General features: G+C 40.2%; 1 protein-coding gene and 1 non-coding gene across 2 annotated transcripts in view; one reads left to right on the top strand and one right to left on the bottom strand.

Moving 5' to 3' along the window:
* The window catches only part of AGBL1 (AGBL carboxypeptidase 1), a 1,082,464-nt gene that overhangs the window by 855,429 nt on the left and 203,638 nt on the right, over positions 1–23,397 (top strand). The window lies entirely within an intron of this gene.
* Positions 12,522–12,659, bottom strand: LOC142457550 (small nucleolar RNA SNORA16B/SNORA16A family). Its single transcript, XR_012786265.1, has one exon. It is a non-coding gene; the product is annotated as a small nucleolar RNA SNORA16B/SNORA16A family (small nucleolar RNA).

Raw genomic sequence — 23,397 nt, 5'->3', positions numbered from 1 at the left:
GAGAGCGGGGGGAGGAAGCATCAAAGATCTAGAAGAGTGTTGTGTGTTCCATCGGTGCTATACTGCACCCTGAGTGAATTGCCCCTTTCGTGTGACCCTTCTGGAGGGAATGTCCAATTGTCTATAGGTGGACTTTGGGTCTGCACGCTGACACTTCTTCACATAGATGTAATTGTTAGTTTTCAATTTTCTGATAACTGATCCCACAAACACCTCGTGATCACATAGGCTGGTGTGCTTCTTCCATATGGGCTTTGTTGCTTCCATGCCAAATGGCCACTTGTTTACCTTCAAGCTTTTAAAACCCCAGATGCGATACATTTTAATAGCCAGACACCATCAGCTTTCTTCACCATATTTGCTTATATACCCATTTTTATTTCAGTGAATGTGTTGGGAATGGGAGCATCACAGAATGCCCGGTTATTAGAACAAAGTATTCTCATGTTGAAAGAAGGCTTTGGTAGAGGTCCAAAGTCCATCTGCTATCTCAACACTTTAACATATGAATATATGTACATAGAACAATACCCCTATCATTATATCTTTGTATATTTACATATGTACATGCCTACATTTATACCTCTAGTTATAGATTTTGCCTCCTAGTTTGTTCCTTTATTTCCTTTTATTTTCCTCTTGCCCCACTATCAAGTTCACCTATCATTCAGCTCTCAATCTTTTTTCTTGGCTACATTTCAATTGACCAAACCCCATCAGGCCTTCTACACCCTTCTTGCCCCCAATTTTAGATCCTTTGTTATTCCCTTGTCCCTGAGTTTGCTGGCTCTCCACTCCCTTTCCCCTGCCTCCTCTTCTCCCATGTCTCCTCAGTTCCCCCGACCCATTGTTTTCTACTCTGGTTTGTTTATCCTGCCTATCTTACACAGATAGACATATTTTTAAAGATGTTGTTGTTGTTTTGAAAATCTATAAATACTTCCAGGTCTATCTGCTGACTTTCATGAATGACTTCCAGCCAGGTCTGATGATGTGCCAAGCACTGTCCCCCAAGTCAGCAGACTATTTGGGGGATTCCCCCGGGGACTTGGTCACTTTGTTCCCCTTGCTGCTCTGTTGTACTCCCTTTGTGATTTGCTGCCTTGGGAGTAGGGGTGTCAGACGGGCTACACTTCCTGCCCTGTCTCCAGTGTTGTTCCCATAGTGCTTTGGGCCAGTGAGGAAACATTGTGTGTCATGTTGGGGGCAGTCCTATGGTGCTCTCTGTGCATTGACTGTTCCAAGCACTAATGTGTTCCTGGAGGCTTTGGGGCCAGGATGAGGTTCTGGCTCTCTCTTTCTCTCTCTCTCCCTCTTAGTTTTTTTTCCCGTGTGGTCAGGACTGGCCAGCCACTCTCCCCAACCTGTATCTTTAGTGCTGTCCTTCCTCTGCAATACACTTTTCTAGGGAAGATCAGCTTGGGGCTGGCCCAGCAGTCCTCTCTGTTAATACGCTGCTCCACACCAGAATGATGTCTTCAAGAGATCTGGTCTCTCCTTTCCTGTGGAGACATAAGCAATACCCTCTCCATGGGTGGATTAGTGCCCTTTTCCCTACTACCATAATCTGTGTTTGTTTGTTTAGTTTATCCCCACATCTTTTTAGTTAGATGCCATATTCATCCCTGAGTTGGGTATGACCCTTGCCAGAGTGCTTGGCCAACTATCCAGAAATTATGCATTAAATAACTTTGCTTTTTGAGCTTACCTCAGCGGACTCATGCTGTGCTTATTCTTTTGTACTTTGCTAATTTCGCTTAACATAAATTCCTCCAATGTTTCCCATGAGACAGTGTTTGTGCCCTTTCCTATTTCTATTAACCTTTATATTCCCTGTGCCAAGGTGCTTATGTTTGCCCCAATTCCTTCATTGATTACCATAATAGTCTGTGGTTTTACCTCGATGTCTGTTATTTACCTTGAGTTTATTCTTGTGCATGGAGTGAAGTGAGAATCTTCCCTCATTTTTCTGCAGACAGACATCCATTTTTTTTTTCTGGCACCAATTGTTAAAGAGGGTGTTCACATCTTTTTTAATGCATTTTTACACCCTTTTCAAAGATCAGTTGTCTGTATGAGGTTGATATTTTTTCTAGATTTTCTGTTCTTTTCCATTGGCCTGAGTATCTGCCATTATACAAGTATCATCCTTTTTTGACAACTGTGGCTGTGTAACAGGTGTTAAAGTCAGGTAAAGCAAGCCCTTCCACTTTTTCCTTCTTCTTGAGCAGTTCTCTGCTGATTCTGGACTTCTTCCCTCTCCATATGAAGTTGGTAGTCCAGTCTTTCCAATTCTTTGAAGAAAGATGTTGGTATTTGTATCGGGATAGTGTTAAAATTATATACAACTGACATCTTTTCTATATTGAGTTTTCCAATCAACAAACATGAGATATTCTTCCACTTGCAGAGGTCACTATTGATTTCTTGTAATAGTGTTCTCTACTTTTCCTCATACAAATCTTGTGGGATATTTTTCGTTAGGTATATCCCTCAATATTTCATTTTGGGCATTGGCTATTGTGAAGGGCACCACCTTTTTGATATCCTCTTCCATGATCTTATCTGAAATATATAACAATTTAATAGACTTGTGTTTGTTGTCTTACATCTTGCCACTCTACCATTGTATTGGACAGGGTTCTCTAGAGAGACAAACCAGATTGCCAGTAATTATATATAAATATATTTATAAAGATAGATATATAATTCAAGAAATAAACCATTAGATAATATACAGATAGATAATACAAGAAATTAACAGTTAAATTATAAAACAGTGAGACACTAGCAGTCCTTCAAGTTTTGAGAGCTGCCAGGTGCCAGTCCCCTTCTGTAGAGAGAGCTGGGCTATATATACCCAGGCAGCAAACAGCAAGGCAGGTCCCCAACTGTCATCAACTGTCAGTCCCCAGTTCCAGAGATGAACATTCCAATCGTGTGGGCTTAAAGGGACCTCAACTTACAGCGACACAGTCCACAGGCTAGGCATCCCACAGGTAGTGTACCCCTTTAAACTGAGGCACAGAACAACCAAGGTGAGGCTCACCGAGCCATTTATCCCTCTGCCCTTCAGTTAATCCTACTTGTGTTTATCGGCCAGGCTGGCACAATAAACTATAGCAACCATATTTCTCTATTGTTTCCAGCACTCCAATTGTGTCGCTTTTGGGGTTTCCAATATATGGAATCATGTCATCTGAAAATAGTGATAGTTCCACCTCTTTCCTCAGATGAAGACCTGTAATGCCTTTCTTTTGCCTTATGTTGGTAGCTAGAACCTTCCAGTATGATGTTGTATAAAAGTGGGGCATGGGACCTTGCTTTTTCAATGGGGTTGTTTAGATGTCTAACGGTTTTTCTGCGTCAATTGATGTCATCGTGTTTCTTATCTTTTTCTTGTCAACATGGTGAATAATTTTGATGGACTTTTGGATATTAAACCATCCCGGCATTCCTGGAATGAACCCAACTGGACATGATGAGTTATTTGTCTTAAATACTTTTGTATTCTATAGGACAATATTTTGTTGAGTTTTGCGTCAATGTTCGTTAGAGATATCAGTCTGTAGTCCTCAATGCTTGTGAGGTCCTTGCCTGCATTAGGTATCAGTGTTATACTAGCTTCATAAAACGAATTTGGGAGTTTGCCATCTTTGCTATGTGATGGAAGAATTTGGGAAGGATTGGTGTCAGCTCTTCCCTGAATGCTTGGTTGAATTCCCATGTAAAGCCTTCTGGTTGGTTTTTGTGGCCTTTTGTTTTAGTTGGTATTCCCTGGATTGCTTTATTTCTTTCTTCTATTGCTATATGTCTGTTGCGGTTCTTGACATCTATCTGGGATAATCTAGGGAAAGATTGTTTTTCCAAATAATTGTCCATGTCTCCCAAGTTGTTGCATTCATTGGAATACAGACCTTCGTAGTACTGTGTCATTAGCCTTTAATTTCACTAGGGTCCATTGTAAGTTGCCATGTTTCATCCCTGATCCTCAGTATAGATGTTTGCCCCTTCCTTTCCTTGGTTAGGTTTGCCAGAGGTCTGTTGATTCTCTTGATCCTTTCAAAGAACCAGCTTTTTACTGCGTTCATTTATTGTGTGGTTTTCTTGTTTTCTCACTCATTTATCCCCACCCTGATTTTTATTTCTTTTGTTTTGCTATTAGTAGGATTATTTTGTTGACTCCATTCTAATTTCTGGAGATTTTGTGCCAGCGTCTCAATCACATGGCTCTCTTCCTTTTATAATGTATTCATTTATTGCTATCAAACTTTCTATGGCAACAACTTTTGCTGTGTCCCAAAGGTTTGCGTACATTGTATTCTCATTCTCATTGGTTTCTAAAAACTTCCTAATTTCATCTCTAATGTGGGCCAGTACACACTCATTTTGCAGAAGAAAGTTATTCGTGATCGTCCTTTTGTTGCTTTCCAGTCTTATGATGTAGTGTTCTGAGAGGGATGTCTGAGGAACCTCTATGTGTTTGAATTTCTGCAGCTTGACTTATGCCCCAGCACGTGGTCGATTTTCAAACATGTGCCATGTGCACTTGAAAAGAATGTGATTTTATTTTTGCATTTGGGTGGAGTGCTCTAAGAACATATATCAGGTCCAGTCACCTAATTGTAGACGTTAGTTCTGTGGCCTGCTTTTAAGATTGTTCTCCAGTGATCTATCATGTCTTGTAGAGCAGTGTATTAAAGTCATCTATTATGATTGTTGAGCCTGTGATTTCTTTTTTCATATTTTGAAGAGTTTCATGAATTTTGTGGGTCTCTAGTTGGGTGCATATGTATTTATTATGCTCACTGGCTCTTGGTCTATGGATCCCTTTAGCAATATAACGAACGTATCCATCCTTATGTCTGTTATGGCTTGCAACGTGAGAACAATTCGTCAGAGATTAGGATTACAATCCTGCTTTTTTTCTGAATTACCATTTACTTGGGGGATATTTCAGGAAATATCTGCAGAACGAGTGTAGATATTTCATGTAAGTGGTATCACCCATTTTTTGCCAGCCATTAATCCTCAGCCTATTTTTGTCTGTGAGCTTGAGATGAGTCTCTTGTAGACAACAGGTTAATGGGCTATGTTTTCTCAGCCAGCCTGACAGCATTTGTTTGTGTTGCTGTTGTTTTAGTTTTATGTGGAGTTCCAAGGTGGCTTCAGTGGTTGCTAACTGCAAGGTTGGAGGTCCAAGTACACCCAGAGGCACATTAGAAGAAAAGCCTCATGATCTATTATTTTAAAAAAAAGCCATTGATAACCTTGTGGAAGACAGTTCTGCTTTGATAGATGAGTCACCCATGGAAACTGGTGGTAATCTTCTCTTTAATGTTCTGCTAAAATGACCCGGGTGGTGGTGGTGTGGGGCGGTGCCCAAGACATTTCCTTTGGGATCCCTGGGTGGCCTCTCTCACTCAGTTCTGCATCCGACAAGGCTTTATCCATGACTTTCTTAAAGTCAATGTTCTTTTATATTGTTATTTATTTTCTAATCATTTTATTGGGAGCTCATACAACTCTTATCACAATCCATCCATCCATCCATTGTGTCAAGCACATTTGTACATTTGTTGCCCTCATCATTCCCAAAACATTTACTTTCTACTTAAGCCCTTAGTATCAGCTCCTCATTTTCCCCCTCCATCCCCACACCCCCCTCCATCATGAACCCCTGATAATTTATAAATTATTATTATTTTGTCATAGCACACAAGTGAGCTCTTGAAAAACACATCTGGTTTGGCACTAAACATCTTGAAGTCTTTCCTAATATGCAGGTATATGCAGAACTGGAAAATATATGATACTTCCTTAATTTTTCAGCTCATTTATACTGAAATAGTTGGATTTTTTTCAATCCTTCCAGTGTCTTTTGCCTGTATGAGCCTTTTAATATCCTGTTTCCACTGCCCAAACTTACCTCCTAAGCTTGGCTAACTTGCACTGGAGGCCACAATCAATTTTCTAGTGTACACAGTTCCTCTAAGTGGTATCAAACAATATCTGTCCTCTCCCGTCTGACTTAGTTTACTTAGCATAATTTTTATTTGCTCCCCTCGACTTTATGGAGCCTGATGTCCTTCTCCAGGGACTGTTCTCTCCTGAATGTATGTTTGACGTATATAAGACAAGGTTTTGCCACCTTTGTCTCTAAGGAACATACTGGACATGCTTCTTTGAAGACAGATCAATTTTTCCTTTCAACACACAACAGTCCATGGTACTTTCAAAATTCTTTTCCAGCACCATAATGTATACACATCTCTTCTTCTGTCTTCCTTATTCAGTGTCCAACTTTCACATACAATGGCTGTAATGGAAAGTATCATGGCTTGGGCCAATTTCACCTTAGTCTTCAAAGTACTGTCTTTGATTTTCAATACTCTTCAATACTCTAAAAGGTCTTGGGCACAGATTTGCCTAATGCCAATTTGCCTTTTGGTCTCTTGACTCCGTTTCCACGAGCATTGATTGTGGATCCAAGCAAGACAAAATTCTTCAACGTTTTCTCCATTTATTATGATGGTACCTCTTGGTCTAGTTGTGCGGATGTTGGCCTTCTTTACCTTGAGCCTTAACCCATACTAAAGGCTGTATTCTTTGGTCTTTATCAGTAATTGCTTCCTGTCCTCCCCCTTTTAGGAGGCAAGTTTGTGACATCAGCACATTTCTGGTTGCTAATAAGGCTTCTTCAGATACCGATGCTATATTCTTCTCCAGAGAAGCCAGATTCTCTGATTATTTTCTCAGCATACAGATTGAATTAGTGTAGTAAGAGGATACAATCCTGGTGCAGAACTTTCCTGTGCAGTATTGCTTTGTTCTCTTGGTACAATTGCTTTTATATGCATGTATAAGTTCTACATAATTGCTATGACGTGTTCTGGAATTCCAATTCTTCTCATGGTCATCTATACTTTACTATGGCACACAATGTCTTGGCATCATCAATAAAACTCAAGTAAACATTTTTTGGTATTCTATCCTTTCTGCCAACTTTCGTCTGAAATCAGCAATGATATCCTTGTTCCACAGCTTTTTCTTAATATGGCCTGAACCTCTCACAGCTCCTTGTCAATGTATTGCTGTAACCATTGTTTGAGGATCCCCAGCAAAATTTTACTTGCATACCATATCAATGGCATATGCTTCATCTCATTTTTTATGACATACAGTTTTCCTAGATTCATACATCTCATATTCCAAGATCTGATCATTGGCCAATTTTTGCAGTTGTTTCTTTTTACCATGAGTCATGACTCATCAGCAAATGAAGATCTCTGCGGCTTCTTGGCCCAAAGCTTTATTCCATCCACATTACAATGGTAGAGACTCCACTCCAGGAAATCAGCTCCTCGTCAGTTATAATTTAATTGCCCCTGACCCAAAGGGTCCATCCTTTAGCAATATCTCAATGTGATGCTTTCATTCATCAGACCTTCAGTATCTAGCAGTGGAAGATATGCAAAATGTTTTTAGACAATACATTCTCTGATGTGTTCAGCCAATTTCTTCTTCATAGTCTGTTCTTAGTCTGCAGGCTCCACTGACACCAATTTTCTTTGGGTTGCCTTGCCAGCATTTGGAATCTCAGTGATGTAGATTTCAGCATCACAGCAACACACAAGCCAACACAGTATGACACACTGATAGATAAACTCTGGATACATATATAGTACAATTTATTTATCTATCTTGTCCATAGTGGCATAGTTTTTGGCCACTGGACTGTGATCCAAATGGTCAGCCATTCTACGCCACTAAAGCTCTGCAGAGAAAGATGGGCGTTTCTACTTCTGTAAACAGTCCCAGTCTCAGAAACCCACAGGGGGCTCACTGTGAGTCAGCATGGACTCAACGGCAATGAATTTGGTTTTATTCTGTTGATTCGTACTTTGATTGTCTTCACTTCTTGCCTATTGTGCAGAGTGGTGCAGTAAAAGAGAGGTGCGACCAGGTTTCGGTGTGTGTGTGTGTGTGTGTGTGTGTGTGTGTGTGTGTGTGTGTGTATTTCCCCTAGTGTGCTTGTCAGGGGCCCTTGGTTGGTTTTGATTTAGAGTGACATCAGAACAAAATACTGGCAGATTGGCACCATCCTTATGATCATTGCTGTGCTTCAGGCCATGTAGCCACTGTGCCCATTCATCTCATTGAAGATCATTCTATTTTTCGCATATTCTCTACTTTATCAAGCATGCCCTCAGAAGGAACTTTAGCATATCCAAAAATATGTGAGACAGTCTCAGTATCCTAATTTCTAAGAGCATTATGGTTATATTTCTCTCAACATAGACTTCTTATTTCTTCTGGCAGTCCATGATATAGTCAGTGTATTTCACCAGTAGCATAATTCAAAGTCATAACTTCATTTTCAGCCTTTCTTATATGTTGTCCATTTTTTACATATACATGAGGAGATGGAAAATACCATGGCATGGGTCAGGTACACTTAAGCTTTCAAAGTGACATCTTTGCTTTTTAACACTTTAAAGAAATCCTTTACAACTGATTTTCAATTCATTTTTTACTTCTTGGTCACTGCTTCCACAGTGTTGATTATGAATCCATGTAGAAGGAGCTCCTTGATAATTTAAATCTTTTATCTTCTTATTACAGTATTGGTTATTGGTCCATTGAATTCTCTAGAGAAGCAAAACCAATTACAATGGTATGTATTTTTATATGGAAGGAGATTTATATTGAGAAATGGCTTACATAATTATAGAAATCGTGAAATCCAATCCAGTTTGAGTCAGGCTTCTCCTTCATATGTATAGCTTTGGAAGCTGATGAACAGGAAGCAAGATGACAAAGTTGGGGAAATGGGAGAAGACAGGCTGGTGGATGCAGAGGTGAATGTATCCAAAGTCTGATGAATAAATCCACTGTCAGTAGTACACTGAGGGTTCTTGGGGTTGACAGATAACACAACAAGAAATCCAGAAACCAGACACTCTTATATGAAAGGCTACATGCTCCAAAGAGATGCCATCAGTCTGCAACCTGCTTTATACATTGGGCTGCCTCCACCCATCCCTTCATACATACAGTATATAGTTGACATAGACTCTAGCCATCCAGTTGTGAGAAGTTTTGTTTCTTTCTATGGAATTATAAATCATACTGAAAGCTGAAGTCTTTGATCTTTATCATAAATACTCTAAGACCTCTTTGCTTTCAGCAAAGATGTGTTATTTGTATATCACACCTTAATAACGAGTCCTCTTCTGATCATGATGTCATGTTCATCTATATATTTCAGTCTCTTAGTTTACTTTTTAAGCATACAGCTTGAATATGTATAAAAAATTACAACCTGGATGCACACCTTTCCTAATTTTAAACCATGCAATATCCCCTTGTTCTGTTGAAATGATTACCTCTTGGTTGATAAACAGGTTCCATACAAGCCCAATGAGTGTTCTGTAATGCTCATTCTATACACTATTATTTAAAACTAGTTATGATCCACACAGTCAATGTCTTTGCATAATAACTATATGGTATTTCCCCCTGATGCATCTTTAGATTGTTCCCCAGTTTGTGGTCATCACTATTGTTGGGGTTTGCTTTAGCTTTCAAAACCATCTTGGCTGGAACATTTATTGCCAATCTCTTTCCAATGTTAACTATAAAGTAAATATCAAACAGGGAGATTGCCGGTATGGGGTAAGTACATCTTATATTTTGTTAGATTTTTGCTAAATTACTCTCCAAGAGATCCTGATCACTATATGAGTAGGCCTATTTCCCTGCAGACTTCCCAATCATATTGCTTAACAGATAGGTGCAACACTTGTTTATTTAAATATGTGTCTATTTAAATATGGTTTTGTGCAGCAGACTAAGCATCTTTTCTTGTTTATTGGCTACATGTATTTCTTAGAATGCTGCCTTAATATGAGCTAGAAACAAGGAGATTAGAAATTGGTTATTATTAATATTTAGCAAATCATCAGTATAGACAAGAGTGCACATACCACAGTAAAACCTTTTCTGAGAAAAAACATGGTTTAATCATGGTCCACAGATTTTCGAAGTTCTCATCCAATATTAAAGGATTAATATTCTATTTACCAATCACCTCTCACATATTTATCTAAATTGTTCTGTAATGATCTTTGCCAGGTGGCATTTTATTAACTTGGTTCAATTCATTTTATGTATGGTATAAATTAACTTTCACCTTATGCTGTTCTGCAAAGCACACTCCTATCCCAATAGCTTGCCTTAGTGAGGAGTTAATGTACCATGGGCAGGCATTCTGTAAGTTCCACTAATCTCCTTGTGTGTAGTATTGCCATGATGGAACTAAAAGCCAAATAAAGGCTACAGATTGTGCAACTATTATTCCATTAGCTCATAGTTATGGCCCTGCCAACTTATCTGTTCAAACTTTCCTGGTTTTCTGCTTATCCATCTTCCCAGTCTCATTTAATTCAGCATGTGTAACCTGTGGGTTTGTGGTATGCAGGGTGCTGAAGTAAAACAGATGTATTCTTGAAGCGCCTCTTAATCCAGCCATGATTTTCGGATATGGCCATCCATCTTTTTATCTGGTATAAGAGGGATTTCCAGGCACTCCCAAGCCATGCATTGGATTCGAAGGACATGGTGATAGAAGAAGCAGGAAGCGCACCCCTTGCTGTCAACACCATGTGGAGTCTAGACTCCAGAGAGAAAGAAGGAGCGCAGGGCCTCAGCCATATTTCCCCACCACACTTCCAGGGGCAGAGCACAAGGCTCCTGTACCCTGTTATTGTCCTGTGTTTTTTTTTTACTCATGAATGCTATGTTATACTTTATGTATTTATTTTTTTACATGAAATCTTCTTTATTCAATGCCCAACTTTCTTTTTTTTTTAAACAATTTATTGGGGCTCATACAATTCTTTTCACAGTTCATACATATACATACATCACTTGTATAAAGCACATCTGTACAGTCTTTGCCCTAATCATTTTTTTCTCTTTTCTTCTTTTACATTTTATTAGGGACTCATACAACTCTTACCACAATCCATACATATACATACATCAATTGTATAAAGCACATCCATACATTCCCTGCCCCAATCATTCTCAAGGCATTTGCTCTCCACTTAAGCCCCTTGCATCAGGTCCTCTTTTTTTTCCCCCTCCCTCCCCATTCCCCCCTCCCTCATATGCCCTTGGTAATTTATACATCGTTATTTTGTCATATCTTGCCCTATCCGGAGTCTCCCTTCCCCCCTTCTCTGCTGTCCCTCTCCCAGGGAAGAGGTCACATGTGGATCCTTGTAATCAGTTCCCCCTTTCCAACCCACTCACCCTCCACTCTCCCAGCATCGTCCCTCAAACCCTTGGTCCTGAAGGTATCATCGACCCTGGATTCCCTGTACCTCCAACCCTCATATGCACCAGTGTACAGCCTCTGTCCTATCCAGCCCTGCAAGGTAGAATTCGGATCATGGTAGTTGGGGGGAGGAAGCATCCAGGATCTGGGGGAAAGCTGTGTTCTTCATCGATACTACCTCACACCCTAATTAACCCATCTCCTCTCCTAAACCCCTCTATGAGGGGATCTCCATTGGTTGACACTTGGGCCTTGGGTCTCCACTCTGCACTTCCCCCTTCATTTAATATGATATATATATATACATATACATACATACATATATACATATACACATATATACACATACATACACACACTTATATCCTTTTTTTTTTGCATGATGCCTTATACCTGGTCCCTTGGGCACCTCGTGATCGCACTGGCCGGTGTGCTTCTTCCATGTGGGCATTTTTGCTTCTGAGCTAGATGGCCGCTTGTTCACCTTCAAGCCTTTAAGACCCCAGACACTATCTCTTTTGATAGCCGGGCACCATCAGCTTTCTTCACCACATTTACTTGTTCACCCACTTTGGCTCCAGCAGTTGTGTCGGGAGAGTGAGCATCATAGAGTTCCAATTTAATAAAAGAAGGTATTCATGCATTGAGGGAGTGTTTGAGTAGAGGCCCAAGGTCCTTCCACCACCTTAATACTTGACCTATAAATATCGACACAAAGATCTATTTCCCCATCCTCCTATATATATTTGCATGTACATGTCTTTGTCTAGACCTCCATGAATGCCCTTTGACTCCTAGCTCTTTCCTCCATCTCCCTTGACTTTCCTCCTGCCCTACTACCATGCTTCATCGCCACCTGGGCTAGAGTATACCTCTTCTCTAAGCAACCTTACCCTTGATCATTTCCCACCAGGTCTGCCACTACCCCTTCTCTACCATTTGGGGTCCCATGTTTTTCCCTTGTCCCTGGGTTTGTTAACACCACGTCCTTACCCCCCCTGTGTTTTTTAAGAACGACGCAAGGAAAACTGTCTCACCCCACAGCCTACACACCAAGAAGGAAGTACGTTGCAAAACATAATTGGGGAGAATTTAAAAAGAGAGAAACCCAAATAGGACTCATTTTATGATGATTCCTGTTTTAATTAATTAATTTATTTATTTATTTTTATTTTTTGAATGTCTTTTCCTGAAATGTTGCAGATCGGTTACAACAAACCGAACAGCAACCATCAAGGAAAAACTCACTGTGGGCTCTTTTTTTGACTACAGCAGCTACGTGAAAGTGATTGTTACTATTTTATGAAGAGTTATAATATTTGTGATATTTCATTATTTTTATTGCTAACTGAATTCATCAAATCCAGCTCACGCTACAATTGAATGAAGCATTCTCTAGTCATGCATGATATTGCAATCATTACCATGCTCAAGTTCATCCTTAGGGCAATTCTGCTAATCCCTCTCACTGAGGGTTTCCTCTGCTCTCATCGGCCCTCTATTTTGCATGCACAAAATAATGTCCTTCTTGAGAGACTGGCATCTTCTGATGACATGCCCAAAACATGCAAGTTGAACAGTGTTCTATTGTGATACATCAGGCTGTTATTGGCTAAATTTCAAAGCAGATTACTAGGCTTTACATATTAGTCTGTTTTACTCTGTACGTTCTGCTGAAACCCGACCACGCCAAGTGACTCTACTGGTGTTTGAAATGCCGACGCCATAGTTTCCTTCATCACTGTCATGTTCAAGTTGAGTACACCAAAAAAAAGAAAAGAAAAGAAAGATGGCTAGGAAGTATTAGTTTTATTACCATGTTTCTTGAACAATAAATTAAAGACAAATGATGAGGAAATCTGTCTTCTAATTATAGATCATATCTAGAGGGAACATCCTGCAGAACAGGAGAAGGAAACGTCTTCATCTCCCTTGAGGGAACTCATTTTAATTTACTGTTATGTCAGAACATTGCACAGGGCGAGTCCAAAGCCCTCTGTTAGTAGCTTTTATGCAAGTCTTCTTTGTCTCCCATTGTTTTGTTTGCCTCTCTACAGCAAAGTGCTGTGTCCTCCCCCCCAAGAACGGCCTCAAGCCAATTACTTGAGCACTAAGAAAGGAACTCTTAGGAAAGTTTCTCCATGTGTCTTGCATCACTTTATTGCAGGTTCCTGTTACTCCATTCAACACCAGGGAATCCTAAATTACGAAAAGCATATCAAACATTTAGTTGTACCAAAACTATGTTTGTCACACACAATTAAAGTAGCTAATTTAAATTTTATTAGTTTTGTAATATAAGAGCTCTACATAAAATATCATGTTTGTTCATAGTTAAACACTTTGGTTTGTTTTTTTTAAAAAAATTAAATCCATACAAGAGATTTCAGGGAATGTTCTAATTCAAGGGGGTGTGTCTTCACTGCATATCTAAAATGTAGATGTTTAATTAATATTACTAAATAGGAAGCATATTTAAGAGAGACCCATGGCTCATAATTTTTGAAGTGCAGAGTACCAGGGACATTCATTCTTGTCAGCAGGTGCCAGCAAGTTGTTCCAACTCATAGTAACTGAGACGTAGTCTACTAATATGGTCTGTGTAGCCACCATATTTTATGTGCTCCATTATAGCCTACATGCTTGCGGTTATAAACCCCTATTGGATGGAGTTCTCTGATATATAATTAAAGTGGGGTTACATTCTGCACCTCCACTTTAATAAAGAATCAAAATCACCTTTTGTTTCCTTGGAGACAGAGTCTCCTAGAAAGCAAAACCAGACCTCTGTCCAAACCAGTTTTCTGTGTGAAAGCGCCATCTCAAAAGTGGAAAGAGAAAAATCTTCCTATCAGACTATCAGAAAAAGAGCCATCAGTGGAGCTTACTTGCAATCTCCATCTGAAGTGGCAGAGGCTGAGACCAGAAGCACCAAAGGCTGGGGCAAGGAGATCATGGGACAGAGCACAGAAGTCACTCCAAGACCAGAGACCAATGCAACAAGACCTTGAAGTAGAACAAGAAGTGCTGAGACAATAAGACTGTGCGGAAGAACTTCTGAGCTTCCAGGGCAGAAACCAAGGGACCATGTGGCTGAGAGGCTGATAACCAGGAAAAACTTCTTCGGGCTAAGAAGAAGTACTGCTACTGACCATTGACTGTAGTCTTACTGGTCCATTAACCTATACAATAAACCTCCATAATTATATGCTTTATTTACGTGTTCTCAATGGCCATTGCAATGAATTACAAAATCCAGAAAAGAATTAGAGTGCTGTGGGAGTAATGGATGATGCCAGAATCAAAAAAAGGAAGATGGAGGGCAGAGGCATATTTGACCTCTGCCCATGGAAATTAGGAAGCCAGAGACGATCAGCAGTGCCCTGCCCACCACCCCACTGATTACACAGCAGCCCTGTGTGTTACAGAATGAACCACTGTCTGGTCCTGAGCCAACCTCCCATCATTGCCATGTGTCACCCCATTGTTGCAGCCGGTATGTTAATGTACCTCGTTGTGGGAAGTCCTCCTTTTTATTGATCCTCGGCTTTACCGAGCTTGGTGTTTTCCTCCAGGACTAATCAACGTACATAATCAAAGTCCTTGAGATGAAGTATCATAAACTTTGTTTCTAAGAATCATTTTGCTTCTGATCATACTCTTTTCCAACTCAGATTTTCTCATTCTTCTGAAAGTCCTTGGTAGTGTTAATACTCATCAGGAAAGAGTAATTCAAAGCCATCAATTTTTCTTCAACCTTCCTTACTTATTGTTCTAGTTAAGGAACTTAGCAATGTTCAAAGACTATTGTTTGGTTTATAGTATCATTGTCAAGTGCATCCTGGTGTTCAGTAATCTCTAGGTGGTAATTGGTAACCACTCTGAAATTAGAAACCAACCAGAGGCACCGTTAGAACAAAGACCTAATAATCTGCTTCCCAGAGATCACCACCTTAAAAACTCACGAGTACAGTTCTATTCTGTACGCACGAGGTCGCTAGGAGTAGGGATTGTTCTGGTTACTTCTTTTTTCTGGGTTTCCCCCCTAGTCTTCATTTTAAGGATTTCTAGGAGTGAGAGGATTGTGTAGGGATGGGGTTGTTGGCAGGGCGAGGGCACACACTTCTGCTCTGTTGAGTCCGTTTGGGGGCCCAAAGCACTCCTGGCCCTAAGCATCGAAGACAGAGTTATCTGTGGCACCTTGCTGCCCATGCCTCTGACAATGGATCAGATGAGCATCACATCTTGAAAGTATTGGTCAGGTCCCTCACCAGTGAAATGTTCCATTCTGATGGTCCAATGAGGCGGCGTGGTTTTATCCCTGCTGATAGCGGTAAGATCTCCACCTAAAGTAATTTCTTGGCCCTCATTCCTTTATCCTTTTGCAGTCACCTTTCAGCTGCGCTGACCTTTTGGCTTCAATGGGTTATCAAGCACCAGAGAGAAACCTGTCAGACTTTCTATTTATGGAGACTGGAGTTCTCCCCAGTTCTCCTTCTCTCACATTTATTCCTTTTATACCATTTGATTTTATTTTCTTCCCAGCAGTCATTTGGCACCTCCGTGGTGTTAGTGAATGAGGGGCTGTATCGTGCAATTTGAGATTGATTAGAAGCTTTTCCCTGTGAAATGCTATCCTGGAAATGGCATCATACATAGATTTGTCTGAGAAAGAGACAGTGGATGGAGAAAATATTTCTAGAAAATGGTGGACTCATACACTGCTAGGTGGAAAAGACAAAATTGGAAGAGAGAAGGAAAGAAAAAGAACAGAAAGTCAAAGTGGGAATGCATGACCTAATGCTTTTGGCTGCCTATTTGGGAAGTGGAGAAGAGGCTAGTTCATCCTGCCCCTATTCAAAATGAAAATGAAACCATTCAGTGCAACATCGAATGGAACACGAGGGAAACTGTAGCCTCTGCTTCATTTTAAATCCATATTAAAATTAAAGCTGAGTAGCAGAGAAACTAGTAATACAAGAATCCACTATGTAGGCTGGAGGGCAAATCACTCTCTCCTAGCTTCAGAGTGGATATGCAATAGGAGTTAGTCTCTGCACCGTTAAAGGTCTCAGCACAAATTGGGTTGTCTGTCTTCTCCAAGGGACAGTGGTGACTGGTGGAATTTCTTAAAGACTTTCATATTTCTCAGGATAAAATGCTATTCTCTTTACATTGGGCTCAATGTTGTCCTCGCCCCTGGCATTCCTCCCTGACTGCCCTTGGTTCTGTGCACCTGCCTGCTTATCTGTACACGCTTCCCACCTGATTGTTGGCGTAATGATAGTGGAAAGTGTTGCTTTTGATCTCTCATCCCTTCCCAGCCCCTTCCTGGGTCTCCAGTTTTGCACTGTTATTAATGGAGTGCTTTGAGTTTGCCATGAGTCAGAGCTGTTTGGAGGGCATTGGGCTGTGATAACTTGAACATGCACCAGGATAGTAATATCAGCTTTCTGGATGACAAACTTCCTAAACTGCTCAGTGAAGTTCTGCATGGTGAGGTGTGTTTCCCACAAAACTTCAGGAGTGCCCACATTAAAAGAGACATGCGCGAAAAATGGAAAACAAAACCGCATCATGTGTTTTCTCACAAAAACCCCAAGCTAAGGGTAAAGTGTACTGAGATTTTCAAGTCCCTTTCTAAAATTCATTAATCTGTGCATTGACTTCCTAGAGGAAATGCACCATGCTGGGCACTGGAGACACAATAGAAAATAACACGACACAGCCCCTGCCTCGTAGGACTTACGCTGAGAGATAAAGGGGACACACACCCATGGGCAGCATACACATGTGAAGGGGGAAGGCTCTACGGGAATAGAAAGGACTTGACCTTGATTACTGAAGCCAGGGAAGGTGCCCAGTGGGTATTCTTCTTAAATTGAGATATGAGAATCATTAAATGTCCTGAGGATGGAAGGGTGAGGGAGGGGGTGCGTGCAGCCTTGTGTCAATGAGGAGGAGACGATGGTGGAGGCAAGGTGATAAGGACAGCTGTAAATCTGGAAGTGACTCATCCGGGATTGCACAAAGGAGAGCAATGCAATATAGTGGAAACTTGAAGGGTGACTAGAAAAAGAGAGTTGCTGAGAATGGAGAGAGAGAACTCTCCTTATAAATAATGGTAGGAATTCAAACTTTCTCAAGCGGTATTGGAAGCCACTTAAGGATTTCAAGCAGGAATATTGACAATTTGGAAAGCTTCCTCTGGCTGCAGTCCAAGGAGTGTTGATCAAAATTGGAATCCGTTTACTATGTTTTTGTTTGTTTTCCTTTTTTCTGCTCATCTTTCTCTTATAGCTAAGTATGCTCCCGTAGTTTCTCAGAGAGTGCCACATTTGGGTCTTGAAAATTACTCATTAGACAGAGAATGTGTCTATAACTATTGGCAGTATAAAATTTGTCTTGCATTTATAAATTCTGATTATCTCTGGCTACGGAGGCAAGCCTATTCATGATTAATCTGAAGAAACTGGTGTCTGAAGCTGCATGAACAGTGTGATCCCATTTGGCTAGTCCTCAGGACAGCTTGGGGCTGTTATTCCTCGTGAATCTAAGCAACCAGAGAATACCATAATTGCTCAAGAATACTCTATTCTTTTAACCTCCTCGTAGAATGGCACATAGGAGGCGTGTGTAGAATTGGTTTTCCCATTCTCACACCAACCAACAACCAAGACCCACTGTGATCTAGTTGATTCTAGAGCTTGTTAGATCCACTGTCTAATCACATGCACTTCAAGCTGTAGACATAAGTGTAAATTAAATGCTAGATTGAGTCTCAGTTCACAGTCACAATTTTTGATCATATGATGCCATGTATTTGCATTATTACAGAGTATGCATTTTTTTGTCTTGTAAAAATTTTAAAGATTGTTTCATTGGCATATACCGCATATATAATAAACTTTACTCATTCAGTCACACGAAGAAAAATTGTGTAATTATCACCACAATCAATTTCAGAGCATTGTGTTCTCCTACGCATTTTCTTAACTCCAAACCTCTCCTGCCATGTCCCTAGATAACTATGAATCCAGTAACTGCATCAACAGAATTACCTATCCTAGATTTCATATACAAAATATACAAAAAATATATGAAATCCTACATAACACAAGCTAGAAACTGTTAAAATGGAAACAATTTTAAAATGGGCCAAAAGGGATATCAAATGATAAGTTACATTTTAATCTAACTACATCCGCCATAATCAAATTCATAACGGCTCTCTCCCTGATAGCTAGGCTATTCAGGTCTCTGTACAATGGTGAGAAGGGAATTCACCGGAGGCTTAATTCATGGGGAGACCCTTCAACTCGATTGGGGTATTTTGCTGTCACCTGAAACCTTCTGCAAACTGGGTGATCACAATTTAAGCTCTGAAACCATTCCCTCCATGAGATTCAGATTTTATTATTTATAATCCTTGAATTAGACAGGATGATGTGCTTCTTCCATGTGGACTAGTTGATGCCTCACTCCGATGGCTGCTTAATTTAATATAGGCTTTTAAGACCCTGGGGCTATTCTTTCTGACAGTCAGGCAACATCTGATTTCTCCATCACACTTTGCTATAGCATTTTCAGGATACATCTTAGTTTTTTATCATACCAACATCATCAACAAAAATTATCGTATTAATAACTGTTCCACTACCGTACAGTCCATTCTGCTTCAAAACTAGCCCATATGGGATTTGTGAGGCTATAAATCTTTATGGGAGCAGATAACCTCATCTTTTCCCCAGGGAGAAGCTGGTGGGTGTGGATTGCTAGCCATATGGTTACAAGTACAAGGATTACCAAACACCACCAAGGGCTGCAAGAATATTTACAGAGATTAAAATATACAATAATATTTACAGAGATTAAAGAATACACACACTTTACAAAGTATACAAACCTATAAACCTTCACAACGTACTCTGAACTAGAAGGGGAAGTGACTTCCCTTTCACTGAGCAATTGCTGATATAAAAAACACTTTCTGCTGCCATTTCCTTTTATCTTCTTAATAACAATTTTGGAAAGAATTTATTAATTCTTATCTTATGGAGAAGAGAACTCAAACTCAATGGCTAAAGTAATTTGTCCAAGGGTCACATGGATCTGGGATGCCGTTGGAAAAGGGGGAGTAAATAGATGTTGGGATTAAATAATAAATGGCCTTATCTCTCCCCACTTGTTTTGTTGTTGTGATTTTCTCTTTTCTAAGAAATTGTCTTAGCTGAGTTCTTTACGTTCCTCCGGAATTCCGTTTTCTCTTTCTTTAACAACCCTATCTGGCCCACTTGCATCCCTAAGCTTTGGTGGCATGATGAGCTTCCTATTGGACTAGTAGGCACAGGTTAGTGGTTCAAAACCACTAGCTACTCTGAGGGAAAGAAAAGAGGCTGTTTGCTCCCATAAAGATTCTGGATCTCAGAAACTCTACTAACTCTGGGCCACGATGAGTCTGAATTGACACTATGGGACATAGTGACCCATAGGACCCTATGGATCTCGTACTGTCAACGTTTCCTTGTGGAGTAGTCCTGATTGGTTCTATGGTGAAAGTGTCTGGCTAGTAATTAAAAGGTGAGCACTTTGAACCATGTACAGGAGAAAGATGTGGCAATCTACATCCTTAAAAGCTACTGACTTGAAGACTCATTGGGAACATACTATGCTGTCCTATAGGGAGGAGATAACTCAGAGTCAACTCCATGCCAGTAGATTAAGCTGATGTGTAGTTTCTCCTGCAATGCCCTGCCATTGTTAGCGCTTTTTCTTTTCCGGTGGGGAAGCGGGGAACAAGTGCAGATCTAGATTTCATTCGAGTTCATTCCACCAAGTCAGACTGTTAATCGAGCTTTCTTTTTAGAGGCTCTGAAAAAATAGCGTAACAGTGTGCAACAAAAGAGGCCTGATTTGGAGCAGACTGGGGACTGGTTTTGACACCTCGACAATGCACTTGCTCACCCAGCCATCTCAATGCACCAGTTTGGGGCTTAAAAAAAGCATGCCTCTTGCTTCGTGCAACTTCTTTTTTGTCTCTGTAAATTCAGAGCTACACGAAAGGACAGCGATTTGATGACATCGAAGAGGTGAAGAAAAAAATCGAGGGAGGTTCTAAAACCATTCAAACAGATACGTTTGAATTGACATTGCCTAATTGACCAATAGATTTTGTGTAATGGAGAGTACATTGAAGGTGATAAGGTTAATTTGTTAAAAAAAATTAAATATATATCTTGGGGGAAAATCTGTTTTTAGGTGGGTACCTCCTCATATATTTCCATGTAGCAGTTGCTGTCAGCTACCATTGGTTCAACCCAAACCCACATCCCCATGCATCAAGGGCAAAACGCTGCCCTAACCTGCTCCAGGTGTACATTTGGTTACAAACCAGACTATTATGATCCACGGGGATTTAATTAGCTAATTTTTAATAATATATAAGCCAGCCCTTTCTTCCATGTATCTCTGGAGGTGTGGAGTGCCGCTGAAAAGGGTCCAGAATCACAGCAACACCTAAGCCTCCCCTGACAGATGGGTGATGGCTGCACGTGAAATGAATTGATCAGGAATCAAACCCAACCCAGAGAGCGAGGAATCGATCACTGAGTCATCGATGCTGCAGCGACTCCCATTAGGAGAAGGTGCTTCCTGTTTTGATTTTGTTCACAGTTGTTTCCATTTAGTGTTGTGATCAAATGATTAGTGTTGTCGTCTTACGAGCTGGTATTAGGTGTTCAATGGGCATTGATTGAGAGTTAGAACAAATTTTAAACCATGGTGGAACTGACTCAGTCAGCCCTTGAATTGCTCTGATCCAGGTCACCAGGATCCACCTATGCTAGAGTTTAACCTAGTGTAGCACTAAGGTGAGGGAAATCCTCATGGTTGATACAGACTACTGTGCATGGAAGGATTTTAGAATGATGTCTTGTTTAGGTTAGTGTTCAGAATTCAAAATGTAATGCCAAATATTAAAGGATTAATTTTTGCTTATTGAAATTGTTAAAAGTTCATGTTAAAGCAGAAAGCATCCAGGAAATTACTGTACCATGTGGTTAAAATCCCAGGTTCTAGCATCATATTTTACAGAGAAAATACTGCTTATAGGTACATAAATTTTTGTACATTATTTCCTTTCCTTCTAAGTCTGCTTCCTCACTTGTAAAACAGCAATAGTAATAACTTTCCCATAACATCAAGGAGAATTAATTAAAATTAATTATGCAGAATGCATAGAATAGTGCATCCATTATGGGTCTAAAATGTTATCCTCTATGTAATTAAGAGATTAATATATATTATTCAATTATTCAGAACTTGATTAATACTATTTACCTCCTTGGCTCCTTCCCCAAGTCATAAAGGCTCCATTAGCAACACGGAGTAAGCTACCCATTGTTACAAAATCTTGATTTCCAATGACATCTAGACATTCATGGAAAATTCTCGAAGGATCCCAAATGTTAAGGGACAAAAAAAAAAAAAGATATTTTTTCCAGGGAGTAAATAAATAATCGTGATGACTTCACATTATTTTGGGTGATTTTTTTCTTGATTCTAAGTGCTCTTTGCGCACAATGAAATTATTTGTTAATATCAATTTTTCTTTATCCATAGAACCATCCTGTTATCTCTGAGTGCTCCGGATCACCTTATCACCTCTCCTAGAGCAGAATAAAAGGCAGGCACTCTGACATTTGGAAAAATGAGGCGTGCAGTTATTTTTTGACAGACTGAAATAGCAGCAGCGGGTTTCCATCTATAGGGACTGTAGGATCCTTCTCCGATGTCTGGGCAATGACTTCTACGGATTAACGACCTTGCCATTGTGGACACTATCCCTCTGATGATTTCCTACAGCTTTAGTGGTCTTTGTATTGTGTGACTTTGTCTTTGTAATGTTAAGAGAATGAACCCCTAGTTATTCCTTACGTTTTATCATGTGCTTGGTGAAAACAAGAAGCATGGGCAGAGCCCTCCTCCTAGCTCAATTGTTCCCTACTAATAAAACTGCAGGACCTGTACGTGAGGGTGTCTTCCATAAATCAGCTTTGGGGAGAATTAGGTGCTGAGAGATGGAAGAATGATGTTTAATCAACACTTGTAGGAAATCATTAGCTGCACACCCTCATTCCACTCCTTGCCCATTCGTCATTCCCCACTCACTAGTTTTCCACCAGACCATTAACATTTCTCAATGACTTTCTAAATGCAGAGGAAAACCACGGAAGGAGTGAAGGATGGGGGGACATTATGGAAACACACAACTGAGAGATGTCTCTGCCATTTGTCTCTTCCTCCCGTGAATGTAAATAGACTAATGTAAGAACAAAATGATCGATTCCTTGGCCAGCCAGTCACTGCTGATAGAGTTAAGGACGCTTTTGCCTCTGAGACCTGTGCTCGTCCTCCATCTGCACAAATAAATCATGTGGCATCCACCTCCATCTTTTTTCTTTGGCAAAGTGCAAGGTAGCTCTTTCCTTCTGCCTTATCATAGCCTCGTGATAGCCAAGAAAAATGAGGTGGTTGGGTGGTGAGTGGAAGGATGCCAATTTTGGAAATTTATAGTCTAAAATTTGCAAACCTGCCCCCCCCCACCAAGCATTCTAGAGAGTGAAAGCGAAACCTTCAGTATATGGAGTCTGTAGAAAAGCGTTAAGGTAGCAATTCAACAAAACAACCATTTATTGGTGGGATTGGAAACACTCTTTTTAAAAAAAAAAAAAAAGATCTTATAGTGAGGCACAGGCAGCTCTGTTCAGCAACTTATAGGAAAAACCAGTATTCTCATTTATTCTCCCTTACTGAAAAATACTTGTTAATGTTCATGGAAGTACAAAATGGGATTTCGGGACTTATTTCTTAGACAAATACCAAAGAGTTTGTTGCTAATTGATTTTAAAATTAATTTGGGGCACGGGTGTTAGAAACTGTAACTTGCGCTGACTCTTCTACAGGCAAGATCCCCATCTCCACCCTGCCTCATTGCCTTGCTTTGATTGTGACTCTAGCGCATCAGCAGGACAAAGCAGAATGGCTCAGAGGGT

Source organism: Tenrec ecaudatus, chromosome 9, assembly GCF_050624435.1.
Source record: "Tenrec ecaudatus isolate mTenEca1 chromosome 9, mTenEca1.hap1, whole genome shotgun sequence".
Taxonomy (NCBI): domain Eukaryota; kingdom Metazoa; phylum Chordata; class Mammalia; order Afrosoricida; family Tenrecidae; genus Tenrec; species Tenrec ecaudatus.
The sequence above is the reverse complement of the archived record's forward strand: the minus strand, read 5'-3'. Positions and strand labels throughout refer to the sequence as shown.